An 18,175-nucleotide genomic window follows, 5' to 3' on the forward strand; every position below is an offset into this window, starting at 1 on the left:
TTGCAATTACAGCGAGAGGATTAATTGAGCGACGTGTAGCAGCTCTCTCTCTCTCTCTCTCTCTCTCTCTCTCCTCTTCTCTCTCTTCTTCACCCCTTCTGTCCTCTCTCTTCTTCATATCTTTCTCTCTTTTTCCTTCCTTTTCTTTCGAATCTGGAAGTCTGAGATCTTTGCGATCGCTAGGACATTCTTTCACGTAGGAGTTTACGTTCTTGGGATTGCGCATTCCTCTCAGGATGCTGACGAACAGCATTTCGCACTTTCGTAAGCTATCGTGGGTTAAAAAGTCCCTCGAATACGGCGTCTTAATGACGCGCGAAAAAAGTACCTAATTTTCCTTTTATTTGACAAAATTTATATACGACGTGACATTTTAAAAACATAATACAATAGAATGAAATCCGTAGCCTCTAAAATCGCGATGTAATCGCGCAAAGTAGGGAACGACTCGCAAGAATCTCACAAAAATGAAAATCTCCTTTAATCCATTTTAATTTATTTAATTTTTTGCGATAGCGTTTTTTTTTTTCACTTCGTCTGCGGAAAATGTATCATTGCTGTTGCAATCGCATCCACGCGCCCTCTTTTCCCTACCCATTTTTCCGCCCTCAGATGTATCTTCCCTCCTAGGATGATGCTGACGTTAATTGGTCACGGCATTTACCCGAGAAATAGTCTTGCGCGTCTGCCGCAAATGGTACTCTCCAATTGACGGCACGAGAGAGCATATTTTTAGCCTGGAAAAATTATCCTCTGCGTCAACGATTGTACGTCTCTTGACAAGACTCGACGTTGAATTGCGACGATAATGATACGTAATTAATTTCCCACTTAGACTGCTCGTAGTTTAACTCAAGTGGAGTGCACATTTGCCCTCGCAAAAAGGAACTGGAATGATAATTACGAGTTCTAAAGATGCAGCCTTTTAAGTAAGCCTCTCTATCAGAGAAAGAGAGAGAGAGAGAGAGAGAGAGAGAGAGAGAGAGAGAGAGAGAAATAAAAATATTTGAGAATAAAAGTTACAATTTGTCAAACGCAACGTAGTCATATTTCTTTTTATATTTCTCGTTTAATTATTAACGGGAATAAAAAAAAATGTATTTGCGTTCGTCAGACATATCAATCAAGTGAATTTTTTGATTTTCGTCTACGTGGAATGCACGGTCGTCCGACGTGACGACAGAAATATGAAATCTCAGTCCAGTCCGCTACATAAAATACTCCGCTCACGTACACCGTTCTATGCCAGCTCCTTCTGGACGTTAAGGCACGCGTCCTTTAAAATGTAGGTGACATCGCAGCTCATATACTTATTTCGTTTAAACGGAACTGGACTTCTCCCCGGAACAAGATCTCATTACAAATTTATTTTTCGTGCTCGATATCACGTTTTCCCGTACGATGAATACGGCGTAATACAGCGATGACCTCATACATTATCAATCTTTATGATCATTAAATATGCATTGAAGACAGCGCGTGTGTGTAATTCGTGATAATACGCGAAATGTTACGGAAGCATGACATTTTTGGACAACAAATTCAAGAGACTAAAAACTGTAATGTAATATTATTATATGAGAAATAATACATTTTTAGTTTTATGAATTTTTGTTTTTAACATATACTTGTCGTAGAAAAAGAGAGATAAGGGATTAAAGAAAAAATAAATAAATACAAAAATGCATAATAAGACAAAAACCGTAAAATTAAAATAAAACAGTATTTTTAAAAATTGATAAAAAATAGAGGTTCTATAGAAAAACTAGGTAATAAGTAATGAATAATAATAAATAAAAAAACGAGAAACAAGGATAAGCAAACAGACAAAAGGGGGTTGGAACATAATAGAAATAATAAAAGAAATTGTACATATGGTACATATTTTATATAAATAACTTAAAATTATCTCTTTTCTTTTAGTTATAATTGATTTATAAATAATTATAATTATAAAGAATAAATATGTAAAAGCGTGTGATCGAGAAAATTGTAAACCAAATTCTATTTCACAAGTAAATAATAAGACATAAATAAATTATTCCTTTGTATATAAGTTAAGTAAAAAGTTTTTTAAACCTTAAACTTAATTAATTGAAGAGAAAATTGATTCTTAACATTTTTTATTTGGTTGCACTGCACGCTCGAATATCGAATTTATGAGATTTATTTTTCGCTTTAGGTGTCTATCGGCTCTTGCTGAACAATTAAGAGAGAGAGAGAGAGAGAGAGAGAGAGAGAGATGAAGATAATGCTACGAGACCAATTAAGTCGCGGAATGTTCGGCACGCGCGCGTGCTAAGGACTTGACCCAATGCCCCACTCGGAATTTTCAAGATGCATCGAACGATGCATCGGCTCGATTCACCCGATCGTATCACGGGATACTTGTTGAATACTCGAAACAGCAATTCGATACGCAGCTGTCACAGTGCTCGCGGAGACCTCAAACAACTTGCTCGACGGCAACACACGGCGTGGGGGTCAGACTTTTCAGACATTCAGTCACTCCAACGAAGCGAACTCAGCAAACTCAAATGTAACCGCTGTGTAACGCATATATACGTAAGTGTAATAACTTTACATCTGTGTTGTGCACAGCAGTTGTATTCGCCGTTTGCTGGAAAATCGACGTTCTACACGAGGGAAAGGGGTAAGTACGGATCATAATGTGAGGAAAAGTAATAAATATGAGATTGAATCGAGGAAAAATCTCGCGACCTCAGAAACAGGACGTTTAATGGTATACCGTAGTGTATAAGAGGTAGGTTTAGCGGAATACGTTTTTGGCCGATGGCGGAGTGGTTGACTCGTTCCACTGAAACTTTTAGAATCGTACACAAACTCGCGGAGAGGAATATCTTCCGGGCGCGTCATTTAAAGTTTTATTAACTACTTTAAGCGAAGGTATCTAATATTAATTTCAAAGTGACCTATATAAACTGCACGTATAACTATTGTGTCGAACAATTTATCAGAAACGAGGACGTAAAAAGAAATTTCAACGCGCGTAAAAATTCAGTAACGAGAATTTTAAAGGGTTACGACACGTAAATTTTTTAAAATTCATTTGGAACCCGCTGCGATTAGGCGGGCAGATTTGCGAAATGCTTTCGCAAGCTCTCCATCCCTTTGTTCCGCGAAACGTGGAAAATTACTTGCACCGCACCGCGTACTCGCCCTTCGGCTCCTATTAATGGAACATATTTATGGAACGGCGACGCCTCCGGGGCTGCGGCCCATATCTAATTCCGGGTACGGCTTTTTAGCCGATGGCTTCCTCGGCGATGGTTCGACGTACTTCGGAGGATTCAGCTTCCCCGTTGAACGGGGCTCGCGATTATGATTACCATAAATATTGAGGAGCGCAGAAGTTTGCTTTCTTCATCAGTTAATTAATAATCGCGCCGCGCGATATCAATATTCATACACGGTCCTTTTTGGTGGCGAGCGAAAATGTGTTGGCGTGGCCGTTGCGGGCGGAAACTTCATGAATAGCTTTTTAACATTGTTACCGCGTAATCGATTTATGAGTTGAGCGCGCGTTTCCGGTGGCGCAAACTTCTTCCTCGCGCGACTTCGTCATCGACAGTCGCGGCCTAATTTGCGAGATAGAACGGAAAGCCGTGGCCTGTTTCCGTGTTTTTCATGCGAAACAGCCAGCGGCTTCGCCGAAGGGGGGAAGGGTGAGCGAGAAGATCCCGTCTTGCAAATTTTAACTCGAGTTTTTCGCGACGAATACGAATAGCGTGAACGAGCGAAGTTTTATCCGAGTGACGGATAACGATGATGAATGAATCTGCATGTCCCAGTGCAAAATAGGAGGAAGAAGAGGGGGGAGGGGGCAGGAGGACTTTTTATCCCTGGTAAAGTTTTGCCTGAATAACTGTCGTTCCCGATCGGCAGTAATCTCCCTTGAGTGAAGTGCTCGCGAGGTGACATCGTTCTTTGCTAGAAAATATAATCTGTCTTGGAATAATCTTTCATGAGATAGTAGCAAAACAGAGTCCCGTAATATTCTCTTTCGAACGTTAAATGTAAAGCGATGTTGTCCAGTATGAAAAATGAAGCTGCGTGGATTTTAAATAGCATTCTTATCGCCGTGACAAGCGTACAAATTCTGCTTTACGACAAACGTACAGAGATAAGCCTTTTGTTATGGCGCATATACTAAAATATTTATTTGTATGAACTTATAGACGCAAAAATGACAAGGACTCTTAATTCATCAAATAATTGAAAACATAATCAACGGGGCGAGGAGTCGGTGCAAAAATTGATGCGCAAATTACAAATAATTAATTAAGCGTTTTAACATATTATGCTATAATAATACACTATTTTAAATATAAGTTTTAAAACTAACGTTTTGGAAAGAAAATCAAATTTTATTCTCGCTTTTGAAGAGTTTGTTTTTATCGGATTAGAAAAAAAGCGGATATATAATTTTATTTTTAAAGCAGATCACATTATTATCAATACACATTAATATTTGTATTAATAAAGTGTATACGGTGTATATTAATAAAGTGCAATGTTCAGTTTTTACAAAATCACAAAATAAAGAGGTATCGCTTTAGAAGATTCATATTGAAATTGGCTTTCAACATAATAAAAAAAAATTGCACACATTTGCATTTTTACATTTAATAACACAGTTTTTAAAATTTGCATGTAATTTGTTAACAAATTATTACAGAATGATTTTTACAAACCTAACTTTAATTGTAAATTTATTTTTACAAATTGTTTAATTAATCCAAAGAACAATTTTACTTTTAAATTGTTACTTTTAAACTTTACTCTTCGAAACCTACTCGTTGTTGTAATTCTACTTGTAATTTTTTTTTTACAATACAGAGACATTACACATAATTACACATAAATATTGTCTGACATGTATTATAGCGTACCGACTATCACGTTCCTCTATCGTGAGATTGTATTATCTGAATGCTCTTTTCCCGAGACGATCGATATTAGCTCCTGCTCCAATAAGAATTACCGCCACTCGAATAACTATCACGTGAGTGCTCTCGCATCAAATGCAACCGTTCATCGGCGCTGTTGAATGATAGCCAACGGGGAGAAGAGCGAGTGCTCGCGTTTCGAAGTTCCTCGTGAAAAGATCTCATAAAAAGAAAAGCTTGAGATGCATTTGTTAGAGGACTAATATTCCGCGGATACGCGTTCTTTAGAGAGCCATCGCGGGTCTTTATTAGAAGTCGCTGGAGCTACGATTATACGCCTATCACGACCATACACTGAAAGAAAGTCTTATAATAATCAAGCTTAGATGTTAATTATTAAAGCTTAAGATGAAATGTGGTAATTTCGATTATCAATAATTAGAAATATTTGGTTAATACTATCAAAACCAACTAAGCATCAAGCAGATTCGTTATTACTATAATTTATGTAATATATAGCATGTAGTATAATAATTAGAAAAGTAAAATTAGCATTTAGTTGGTTTTGAGTAACTGGATATTTGAAACTGTTTCATCAAGCTGTAGTTATTATTATCTGATTTTTTTAAATATAATCTCAATATTTCTACTGCAAAAGAGAAGAAAAAAAAGAGAAAGAGAGGAATACAATATACTCTTTTCCTTCCCTCGCTATATCGACCGCGAAGCACACTGTGTAAATGATTATCGCGGTTCCGCGTTATATCAGTCAATTGATTGCATGTGAGCAACCGTCATGTACCGAGTAACCCGACGTTAATTCTCACAACAAATTCATTGATCAGCGGGAAGTTTTTCTCATTAAAGTTAAATGCTGAACTGTATTAAATATTAACGTTCCTTTCGCGAGTTCTCTTAGTTTTCTCGGAATATGAAAAAGAAATTCGAGGCTTTTGCCACTGAAATATTCAAAAACTCGCCAAGTACAATATCGAAATTTTTTCCAAGAAGAAAAATTGAAACCTTTTTTTAAAAATCTGTCATGCAAATTAACCTCAGTACCTACAGACGGAATGTATGGCAATATCAGCGGGTTACCAAATATTCGTGATAGGAAATTCAATTCAATTTCCCTTGAAAAGCGTATATGATTTTCAAAGAAAACGCTGTCACCGTTCATCGATATTTCAACATTATTATTCCATTTATGTGAAATATTAATATTTTATTGCAACTCTATCGCACTTCTCCAGCGATTTTATATGATTGTGGATCCCATTCCAATTACTACTGACTATTAATTTTCCCATTGGCGAATAGATAGTCGCACCGCAAAGTGATTGCATTCCCAATATAAATCGTGTTTTACAAATATCGAAGCTATGATAGCGAACGTATAAAAAATATTCCTAAAACTCGTTGTATTCTCTTCGGGTTTTACATCGGGATTACTTACTACAAACGGAAAGCTCGTTATGAGGTTGTGAATTTTCACCAATACTATTGGAAGTTCTTAAGTGACATTTGAGAAAACTTATTTTCGATTCTCCATTCAAAGATGGAATTGATTTAACGAAGCCGATGAGTTATTTACTTTTCAGTAGTACGAAGTTAAATATGGCGTACCAGTGCCCGATTGTCTCGCGCACGAACAATTTCATGAGAATTACGTGTTTTTTCCTATCCAAACCACGGCAATTTTATTGCGCCACTTACGTCAGAAAATAATTAATGATTCCATTAACTTAACGACGGGTAAAAGTTAATATACGAGATCTTAGCTTTCGGGATATGATCAGATACGATGAGATATTTTTAAGTAAATGTCAGTCAAAGCAAATATTGGAATTAAGACAGCTGTCACATTTGCTAACTTTGTAATTGCAAAATCAATCGTTTGCTTTTACCTTGATAACAATGTTTTTTAAGTTAGAAATTCAAGAAAAATGGAAATTTGTCATTGAGAAAACAATTTAAATACAAATCACCGTTTCCTAATTAGAATTAGAAAAAAATTACAAAATATTTTTCGAAATTTTAAATTATGCACATCAATGATGCGCTGACGTCTCCGCGGCCATTCACAGACAGAGCGACTGAACGGTCGCTCTTTACGTTAAGAAGCGAAACAGCGATCGAAACTTTGCCAAGCGATTTAACAACTCCACGTTGAACAAACGCTTGTTGATCACGCCGCGGTCAATTGAATCGATCGGCTGTATTTGATCATCGATTAACCCGGCCACCGGGTTATAACGACAACGTTGCGCGATAAAGCGCAGGAATGTCGCAGTGGTGACGACGCAACAGGATACCCGGGGGCGCGGGATGCAGTTTTTGCCGTCGCGTGATTACCGCCGAAAGATTACGGGGCCGCGCGCGATACAAGTCCGAGCGCACCTCCGCGCCCTGTTGAATTCTCAGGAGAGGTCCACCGCGAGGGTGGACGAGCGGGAGAAAGATGGTTGATAAACCGCGTACCTGTTACGCCGTCGTGGCGCCGTTCGGTGTCGCGCGAACCGACTGTTTCCTGGCGGTGACGACCGGCACACACGCTCCTGCGGGTATATCCCGCGCTGAGGGGATGCGACGAGAATCGGACGGTCTTCCCGCCCCCGGTTGTGCCCTTCCGGTCGATCCTTCCCTTTGCCGCGCCGCCGCGCGCCGAATCACACCTGGACCGGAGAGAGAGAAAGAGAGAGAGAGAGAGAAAGAGAGAGACGAGAGAGTTTACGAGACGCGCGAGGTGAACCTAACGTGATCGACGGACGCGGAAGGCTCGCGTCGCGACGCCGCTCTGACGACCGTCGGCGTCGACCCGGCCGTAGCAGGCCACCTCGCACCCTCTCTCCTGGCACCCTCTCGCCGCCACCACCTCCGTTGGCTGCGTGGTAGCGGCGCGCAAGCGTGCGGCCGCAGGTGCGGGGGAGCGCGCGCTTTCCTTCCTCCCCCCTTCCCTTCCCCCCACAGACACCTCCACGCACCTTGCGAGCGAGGCAGGTACCCGTTTTACGTAGGTGCCACGACCTCGGATGTCGGCGGCAGCCAGGTAGGACCTGCTGCACCGGGTCGTCAGATGGATCGTCCGACCCCGCGCGCCGATGGTCTTTCACCTTCCATCGGTGGCAAAAGTTTGACGGGACTTGATGCCCCCCTGCCCCCCAAGAAAAGATGGATGGTGACATAACTTAAGCGACAGATGTTCGAGAAGGACTATGTAACGATTACTTAAAGCGAGACACGTGCGAGTTTATTCATGAACTTGATGTAACATTTAATTTTTAACAAAAAGAGTTATGTTGCGCGTTAGAAATTCGTCCCGAAATTCTTGTCATTTTGATGATGGATTCTGTGACCAAATTGAAATTGATTTAAATTATGCCGAATATGTGAAAATATCGGCGGAATAAACGATGCTTTTTTTACGAATTAAATTTTGTGAAACTAACAAGTAGCAAAACTGTACTTCTTAAATGCATAATTTCGCGCAAGAAAAAATTTACTTTCATAAAATTTTGACTTTATATTTAATTACAAATTAATAACAAATTTTACGAGTTAGAGCTAGAGATCATTTTAATATTTATTATACGTTAATGTATGTACCTTATGTAATATACCTATTATCACACTTGCGTAATTTTCAACATTATAATCTGTTAAAATCCACATTAATTTAACCAAACTAAGTCTGTGTAAGCGATTAGAGCTACTTACTTGTTAAAACCTACTTTGTTTTCGAGGTAAACACGTATTCACCGGAGAAGCTCTAAAAATAATCTGATGCAAGGGAGAAAATCCGGTATCGCATGACGACGGCTCGATTTATCTTCCACGCAGAGAGACCTTTTGTAGAAATATAAATAGACTTTCAGACTGCGAGCGGAGGAGGAAGAGGAGGAGGACGCACATGTCGGACATTGAGATTTATTTGTATGAATGGCACTTTCACTCGTTCGTGCGTGGGTTATGCAACCTGTGTACGTCTCACCCCACGCACCCCCTATTGACGTGCGTCGCGTGGGAGCGTGAAACAGCACGATTTTCGCCCTTCCAATTTTGTCGCCAAAATCCACTTGTACTGTGAATGCGTAGTGGAATTGTTACCGTAGCTGGAATCGTTTCTCGTCAAAAAATCAGCCCGCGTTTGTCAATGTTGAATTGTTACCTTTGTGAAAGACCCTTTTCATTCGCGTTCGATTTTTTTAATCCTTTATTTCGATTTTATTCCTGGTAATTTTCATTTAGAATTGAGTTTGATTCAATCATTATAATTTATTAATCTGTTAAAAGAATCAATTATTAAAAATATATACATGTCTTTTTTGTTGAAATTAAATCAAAATTAAGTTTCTTAATTATAGAAGACAATTATTGATTTGCCTACTGATCTTCTAAATTGTATCTCTTCAATGTTTTACATTTTTACTTAATATGTGCAACATTTGCCACATAAGTGACATTTTATTTTGTATGTTTGGTAACAGATTTAGTATTTCATAAAAATATGACATAAACGAAAAATAAAGTCAAAAATTGAATAGGTTACTTCCTATTATGTGTATTAATAGCATTTCAAAAATTATATTATAAAAAATATAAAGAATTACAATTGACATTAATTTTTGCTCAATTTATATAAATATATTAATAATATATAAGTATACAAATTTTTTAAATAAATTTTTATATTTTTTACAGAAAACATTTATTGCAGAATACTTTTACATATATTATAAATATATTATAGTATATGTATAAATATTTGCAAATATTATAAAGATTAAATCAATATTTCTATAAAATCTGTCAAGTTTCTTAAATCGTATCACCAATTGTACCAAATTTCAATACATTACAAATTACATAGATTGTATTAATGTTACATTGATAAGTGATAACAATAACTAAGAATTAATATAAACAAAAATGTATTAATTACAAAACTAAATTTAAGCCAGTTTTATTTCGATGTTTTTACATTTTTATTATCGTCATTTATTATTTATTTAATTTTTTTCAATAAATTATTAATATAATATTGATTAATAATTCTTTATATCTTCAACTATTTTAATTTTGATACTTTCAATATGAGAAAATTAAAAGAAGTTAAGAGATACGATTTAAATAACCGGTTGATTAAATCGTAATCTTTTGCAACACGTTGCAAAAAGGTAATACAATAAATTAATTTGTTATCGGTGAAAAATTAAATATTGTTGTACCTGAAATATTGGGCTAGAATTTCCAATGTTCATTTGCATATAAATCAGAATCAAATAGGAAATATGTGTAATAAAAGTTCACTTTAGTGGTACGCATCCGCGCACGCGCGGCAACTTTGTTCCCTACATAGTCTACAAAAATAACTTAAATCACTGTTGCTTTTATATGAATCTATCAATTACTTGCTCACCAAAGGTAAGTTAATAAAACGCTCATTCAATATGTTACTCAACGTTATCATTATTGGAATAATTACTCGAGTAACCGTTAGTGCATTTTCGTGCGGGTAGTTCGTGTACCACCCGACCCTTTTACTATAATTACTCGTTAGAGAGTTACTCGACAACCGTAAAATATCTCAAATAAGAGGTAATTTCGAACAATTACTCGTTCGCATTATGTGTCGTACTAATGAAATTCCATCGTAGAAAATCGCGTTAGGTAGTCGAGGGCAAAGTAGATAAAGACGGCCTTTTGCCACGCGCGGTTTCGCTTGGATTTGTACGGTTAAAGTGGATTTCCCGAACACGTTGCTCGTCCGAGTATCCTTTCGGGGTCGGCTGGATTTCCCGCAAATGTTGTTGCAGAGGCGCAGAGAGGATGGCGGAAAGTTGGGGATGAGTTTGCCGCGATGGCTGTAATTTTTGTCCATGATTAATACTAACCGTTATCGACCGTTATCTCATTATTCGCTCGCGATGAAGACTATTAGCGCGATCAAAGCTGTCCTACTTACAACGAAATGCGAAAACAAAGACCGTATTTTCAACTCTCCACTTTCCAACTTAAATATACCGTGAAATCGACAGTGCTGATACTAGATTCGTCGCTCTCAAGTGCCAGAATTCCCATTAATGTAAAATATTTACGTTTCCTTTACGAGATGAATTCGAACGGAGATATTTCGGAGAAAATTTCTGGCACGATTCCACTCTAATGCAGATACACAAAAAAAATACCGTGCAGGTTTGGAAGAATTTTTGGCCCTTTCAGTGGAGGAATTTATGTTTTATAATCACGGTAAACCACGGAAAGATTTTAACCACATTGAAGGAATGTGATTAAAATATTTGTACCCTTTTGTGAACAAATAAATAATAAAAAAATAATTAATAAATACCTGTAATAGTAATCTTGTAAAGTATGCAGATATCAAAAGTATGTAAAGCCTATAAATTAATTTTGAAACTTGAGAATGGATATAATTAAACCAAATATCAATAACTTTGGCGGCAGGTGACAGGGAGCGATTATGTTAATGATATGATATTTTATTTTATTAAATGACAATTAATGATATATTTTATTCACCGAGATTGTCTCGAAAAATGATCGTTTATTTATTTTGTAAAAAAATCATACGTATAAGAAAGTGACACAAATTTTTGTCCTGCAGTTAGCCATTCTCGCCGTGTATTTCTGTCGTAGTAGGTGTTCGTTACGGAATATCCGTAGCAGTGGCTCTTCAAAGTTGTAACGACAGAATCAGCGAGAAATAAAGAGAAAAGGCGCGCGGGCGGTACGCGAATCCGCAGCTGCATCCATTCTCACAATGTTAGTAAATCCGACGATAAAGATAACATCGTGCATAGGAGGCATTAGGCTTTATCCCCTTAGAGCCGCCTACGTCACGTTACACCGTTCGTATTGTCGCGTTTATTCTTAAGCAGCCTCTTTGGAGTACTTGTACCTTGTAAATCATAGTCGGAAAGCGAAATTTGCTCGAGCAATTCATCCCAAAATGTTACATCACATTTCTGTCACATCTTCTAATACTGATAATACTATATAATCAAATATATGGTATATCATAATAATTATAAATATAATTTATACTTTAAGTTAATTTAAAATTACATGTAGCATATATATATATGACATTTTAAGTTAACTTTCTAATGACGAATTAAGATATGGGAAAAAGAATGTTAATTTTTAATATTTAAAATAAAAAAATAAAAATACACTATGGTTTGGATGGCATTTTGTTTTTTTAAATTTGTTTAGTCTAACACGTTACACTGCTATAAATTTGTTTATCGTGATAAGCATAAAATCATTCTGCTTTCATTTCATTTTCCTACGCAAATATCACATGTGCATACATGTATATGTATTTCAATCTCAGTAAATTTAATAACTTCAATAATCCGTTGCATTACTTTATCATAAAAAAGCTTATAATTAATTGTATTTTTGTTTCACACTATACATACATAAAATAAGATATCGATTATTTATAATCTTAAAGATTGTTTTTTAATTGATATTAAATGGCTTTATCGTAATACATTTAAATAGATTTAAATTTGTGTGCGTGTAAAAAAACAAAAGTACTTTAAAATTTAAAATTAAACAGGTTTATAACAACAAATCTCTTTTGTCAATACTAGTTTTAACTAGTTAAATCCAGAATTAACTTTACGTACCAAAATTTAAATTTAACTATCTAAATCAAATATTAATCTAGTTTTCTTAAACTAATTTTGAGTTTAGATCAAGTTTTGATCAATTTTTTAATTTGATTATAAAATAAGTATATATATATATATATATATATATATATATATAACTAAAAAAAACTACACATACGATAAAAAGGTTTCACATTATTTACTCATGAGGAATAGTATTTAAAAACAAAGATACAAAGATAATTTTACAAAAATTGTAACTGAGAGAGAGAAAGAGAGAAAACTATATAGAAAAAAATAATAAAAATAAAAGCTTTTAGGACAAAATGGCAAAAAGTGATAAATTGCGGTATGACATATACCTCCGGATCTCGTAGATCATGTTTCATACATCACATCTTGCGAGCCAAGGGTTAACAAGATTATGTTATTAACAAGATTATTAAAAGAGCTATTTTAAAATTGCTAAGCAGATGAAAAATACATTTGATAGCTTAATTGAGTAATTGCAGTCGATCAATAAAGACATTTTATGTGGGTTTGTAAAAGTCAATTTATCAGTTAAATTATCAGGATTACTATTAAAGCTATGAAGCTACTTTATCATCAAGACAAATACATTCAATGCCGTTAACATAAATTTTATGCGAGCAAGTAACTTTATTGTGAATGAAATCTTTCAACCGTGCACAAATCGTCGATAAACTTTCGCAAACATTAGAGCTTTCTGTTTCTCATTTATTTCTGCCGTTATGTTTCGCATATCGATTGTCGAATAGTCACTGATTTTCATTCAATGTTTCGATTTCCAAGAATTCCATCGTATGTAGCATCAATCGTTAATATTCTCCTTATTCTTTGATATCGAGAAGAGGCATTGCCTCATCATGTCGCCGTTCTTCAACTTGTGCTTTATGTTTTCATGTGGAAAAACGATCGGATTTCTCTTACTGTTAAAAATTGTCTCTTTCTCTCTCTCTCACTCTCTCTCTTTCTCTCTCTCTCTGTAAATCGACTGACAATTTAATTTGTTTGTAAATAACGCGTATTATTTTATTAATATTCCGCTTCGTAAAATTTTATCTCAATAGAGAATATTTCAACTTTCTACAAAAGCGCAACTGTAAGAGCACACACACACAAAATAAATTTTCTGAAAATAATTTTGGACTATTAAAGTAATGATACAAGACGCGAAAAGACGATAGTATGACGCTGCAAAGTTTCAACATTTTAGTAACTAGTTTGAGCATCTTATCTAAGTCAACGTAATTATTTTTACAATCCAATGAAATTATTTTTAAACGTTCACGAGCTAAATTTTTAGATATTTTAGTAAATTTTATTTCTTTCATGCGGAAAAGTACAAGAAATATGTAAAACGTGATGCATTTATTCAGATCACGCGTAGCTAAGAGACATTTTCGATTTTCCGCTCTTCAAGAACGTAAACTTCGACCTCGTAAGACTGCCTTGGCGCTCACGTCCCTATGTAACGTTTATGGCGTACTGGAAGTTGATCGGCAGGAAAAAAATGAAAGAAACGATTTGATGGGCACTTTATTTCTTACGACGTTTCGCAGGAAGGTTCTCATTGTTCGCTTGCGATTTTATTACTTTCCGCAAATCTCCATCTCTCGAGATCGACCTTTCGAACCTATTTACGTTTATGAGCGTAATCTTCATCGCGCAGCACTTTAGTGCAGAGATCCACCTCTTTCCATTTACCTGTAACAGTACCTTTAACACTTTTAGTACCACTTAACATTATTACCACGAGTATCGCCCATGGTTAGCCACTATGTCAAAAATTGTATCAGGAAATAATCTCTTTATGTTGCCTGCCTACGTCAAAATTGTTATTTATGATAAATAGTATATCTCTATTTCTCGGAAGAATCTAAATTTATAAAAAATCATAAGATATCGTTTATTTTAATCAACACAATTTAAATATTACATCTAGTTTAACAGATTTTATATTTCTACTTTTCTTACTTTTTAAATTTCATTCTTAATAGTTGTCTAAAGTTTTTAAAAAGTTTAAAATATATACACTCTTTTTAGTTTTTTATTTAATAAATTATTAGCGCAGTTAAATATTTTTGTATAACGTAAAACACAAAAAATCATTAAAATAATATTATTAAAATCATAAAATAATCATTTAATTATTTAATTATACAGTCTTTTTTTATCTAATATAACTTTTTTTAATTACCTAAAAGTTTAAATACTGTATCTATTTTTATATCTTTACTTAATCAAGTTCTTCTTAGTTTTATTGAAACTCTCTTTCTTAACAAGAGAACCGAAAGATTTTCTTCAATAATGTCGAACATCCCATTATCTAAACTTTGTAACAAACGGATTAAAATTCTTTTAGAGTTAGACGTCCGTGACTATGTAACTTGCGGTCGAAATGAACGTACTTTCGTGAGAAAAACCATTTTCTTTCTTTTTTTACTTTTTTTCTAATTCATGTAACGCAAAACAGATTATCAATGAAATATAAATGTATAATATGGACAATTTTGCGATATATTATGATTATATTACGTGCATTCGATTAAAGCTGAAAAATATCGCGATAACGATTATTTTAATCGTTGAGTCTTTTACAAGTCCCGTCTTCAATCTTTTTCCCGTTTCTGCTGCATAAAGCTTCTTTTCATCGATATAAAAATGATAAAATATCTCGAGCCTTGCACACGAGTGCTGTGGCGTAATCCCTCAAAATTATGCGCGCGATCTTGCCGCGAGAAAAGGGCAACGGGTGTAAATTTTTTTTTATGTAAAGTAGTCGCGTGAGCGCAGGAAAAAAAATTGATTGAAAGTAAGATCACCGGTTTTAAAATGCAAAGTCGCATCGGAGAAACCGCGCCCTTCCGCAAGCTCCCAAGATCTTCTTTGCGAAGAACGTTCGTCCCGGCAAATTGCAATTTTGTCTTTAAGGCTGACGAAAGAAAAGTATTATTTAAGGTGATAGAGATTTGAAAGAAACTGTAAGAAATCGCATAAGTAAAAACGTCGGGACCGTCGGGCGAGTAATTGGAATTTTTTTTTTTTTGCTGCGAGCAGCGATAGAAATTAACACGGAAATCTAAATTTGATTCTCAAATATCTTAACGAGATTAACCAGCACGCGCGAGACGTTAGCGACTCTACTGACGTCCTCTTTGTAAATCATAATTAAATAAAATTGATAAAGTTGGAAGAGACTTTTCATCTTTTATGTATAAATATGAATTATAAAGATATACAGTGTCATAAATCTCTGTGAGATTTACCTTTTCAAGTAGTTGACTTAAATTAATTTGGATTCAAATAATTTTCAAGGCAATCGCAATCGGTCTCTCCCGCGTAGTCTCGACGAAAGTTTCAACTTTCGCAGGAGATAGTACCGAGGGCGTGCGCGCGCTTAACTTCCAAAATGCAACCCGACGAGTGCTCCATTGTGCTTGAAAAATTTAAATGCGCTATTAAAAGTTTCGGGATAAGATGCCAGATGGTAGCATACTAATGTCATCGGCGCGCCCGATGTCTTCGTAAGAGAATTCTCGACGTAATGGCTGCCATTCACAGGCCACATTTATAAGAATTGTTACGCCTACTCGCCCGCGTTTCATCTTGCTCTTTAAGCGAACCATCGACTTTCTCTTTACAGCACATCGCAGCGTTATATTCTCGCGGCTCTCTTTGAGTGGAGTGAGAGAACACAGAGGCGTTTTATAAGTTGTCGAGTTTTTACGTAAATTGGCCGTTCAAGTTATTTAACGTCGCCGATAGAGGTATCGAGGAAATCTCGAAGTTAACGATTGATATTTACGAGTTTGTAGTACTGCAGTATTTTTTAATATAGGAAAATTGCCATTACTGACATAAGTCTCCTGAACCCCTTTATTTCTCGGAGACTAAAAACATTGCACTTTGTTAATACCGATAAAAATATGCGATCTTTTCAGATAATTAAGAAAAACAAAATTTTTTTCAAAAGCGAGAATGAAAGCATGACTTTTTTGCAAATTGCATAGTTTAAACAATTGTGAATATCCAAAGTAGCAAATTAAATTATTCTGATGTCAAAACGATCTAATTTTCTACTTGGAATGTTATTAATAATATTATATTATTTTACATATTTATCACATTCTAAAATTATTTTATTTATATATTTTTTTATTTCTTCATTATTTTCTTTTATTTTTGATAAAAGACACTTTCTAGCATGTATATAGTTTTAAAGTTTTATTTGTAGATTTTGTTCATGAAATATAACCTAAAATATATCAAATTTAATGGAGGTATAAAAACGATTTCTCTCTATAAATATTGTGATACATATACCGGAGATAATATAAACACTTATATCGAATAACGTCATATAAAAATTCACTACCAGAGAAAACATTTATTTATTGATTTACTAAATTGCAATAACATAATATATAGGTATCTCATCGATCTGAATTTCAAATCATTAACAGTAACAACATGCAATATTGACGACCAAAAACATTGATTCTGCAATAAATAAGTTTAAAGTATCTGTAACTGTGACGTGCGACGTTGTATTACGAGCAATTAAAATTTAACATTCCTTTCAGAACATAATTAAATTTCCCGACACTACTAATTCCCTTTTATCACCGCGTCCCAAATATCACTCGAGATTAAAAGAGAATTCGTGAATGAAAGAGAAACCGGAAAAAAAAGATTTGTGCCATGAGGTCAAGTGGAGCTTCTGCATCTGTAATCGCAGCCGTCACTGAATCATTCATAATCACGCGATTCCGTTTTAGCGTTGCATCACAATACGAGGATTAACATTTAAAGCCGGCATCATGTCTTGCAGACTGCTGCTATTGTCATTGCAGCTTAATTGGATATTCTCAGCCGAGGCATCACGGTCATTTAAGCGGGCTAAACTGATTGATAGCTTTTAATCAACAAGCAAGAACGAGCTAATCTACCATCCCTATTTTTGTCTGCACAACGCTCACAATTATTATTATTAGACGTAACATCCTATCGAAAAATATTAATGTCTAAATTAATCTTATTAGTTCTCAATATTAGAGAAAGATTACCGAAATTGTACTTTTCATTTAAAGACTTATAACTAAAAAATTATGAAGAGCATATTCAAAAATATTTCCAAAATATTTTTTACAATATAACAATGTACATTTCTGTTTTGTATTTTAATTTTTTACATTATTAAAATTTTTTTTTAATAAGAAATTTTAATATGCTATTCCACACATAAAACTTTATTTCAACATCGTAAAAATATTTATTTTACAGAAATGCTATTTTTGCTTTCGGTTTTATTTAAATTTTTTTTATAGTCTTTATATGCTCTATTCGATTCATAGACACGATTCTGGACAGTATTTTCCGTATTCTCGATATTTTGTTACAAAAAAACAACCATATATCAATGTATCTAAAATTGCAATCTAGACAATGTCGTGCGATTTAAAAGACTGCGGCATTTCGTAAAACTTTGTTTATCTAATCTACAAACAAGAGAAAACTTTAACCGTAATTTAATTCTAACAGAACTGTGTCCATTAGAGATTATCAATGTAGGCCATTTATCTTACTTTTCCTTTAATT

General features: G+C 34.9%; 1 protein-coding gene across 2 annotated transcripts in view; it reads right to left on the reverse strand.

Moving 5' to 3' along the window:
- The window catches only part of LOC105837107, a 92,045-nt gene extending 84,317 nt beyond the window's left edge, over positions 1–7,728 (reverse strand). For both annotated transcript variants that reach the window (XM_012681600.3, XM_036289864.1), the window contains exon 1: positions 7,392–7,728. The gene's annotated coding sequence lies outside the window, so the exon portion shown is untranslated. The remainder of the gene's footprint in view (positions 1–7,391) is intronic.
- Between the last annotated feature and the right edge of the window lie 10,447 nt (positions 7,729–18,175).

This window comes from Monomorium pharaonis, chromosome 7, assembly GCF_013373865.1.
Source record: "Monomorium pharaonis isolate MP-MQ-018 chromosome 7, ASM1337386v2, whole genome shotgun sequence".
In the NCBI taxonomy this organism is placed as follows: domain Eukaryota; kingdom Metazoa; phylum Arthropoda; class Insecta; order Hymenoptera; family Formicidae; genus Monomorium; species Monomorium pharaonis.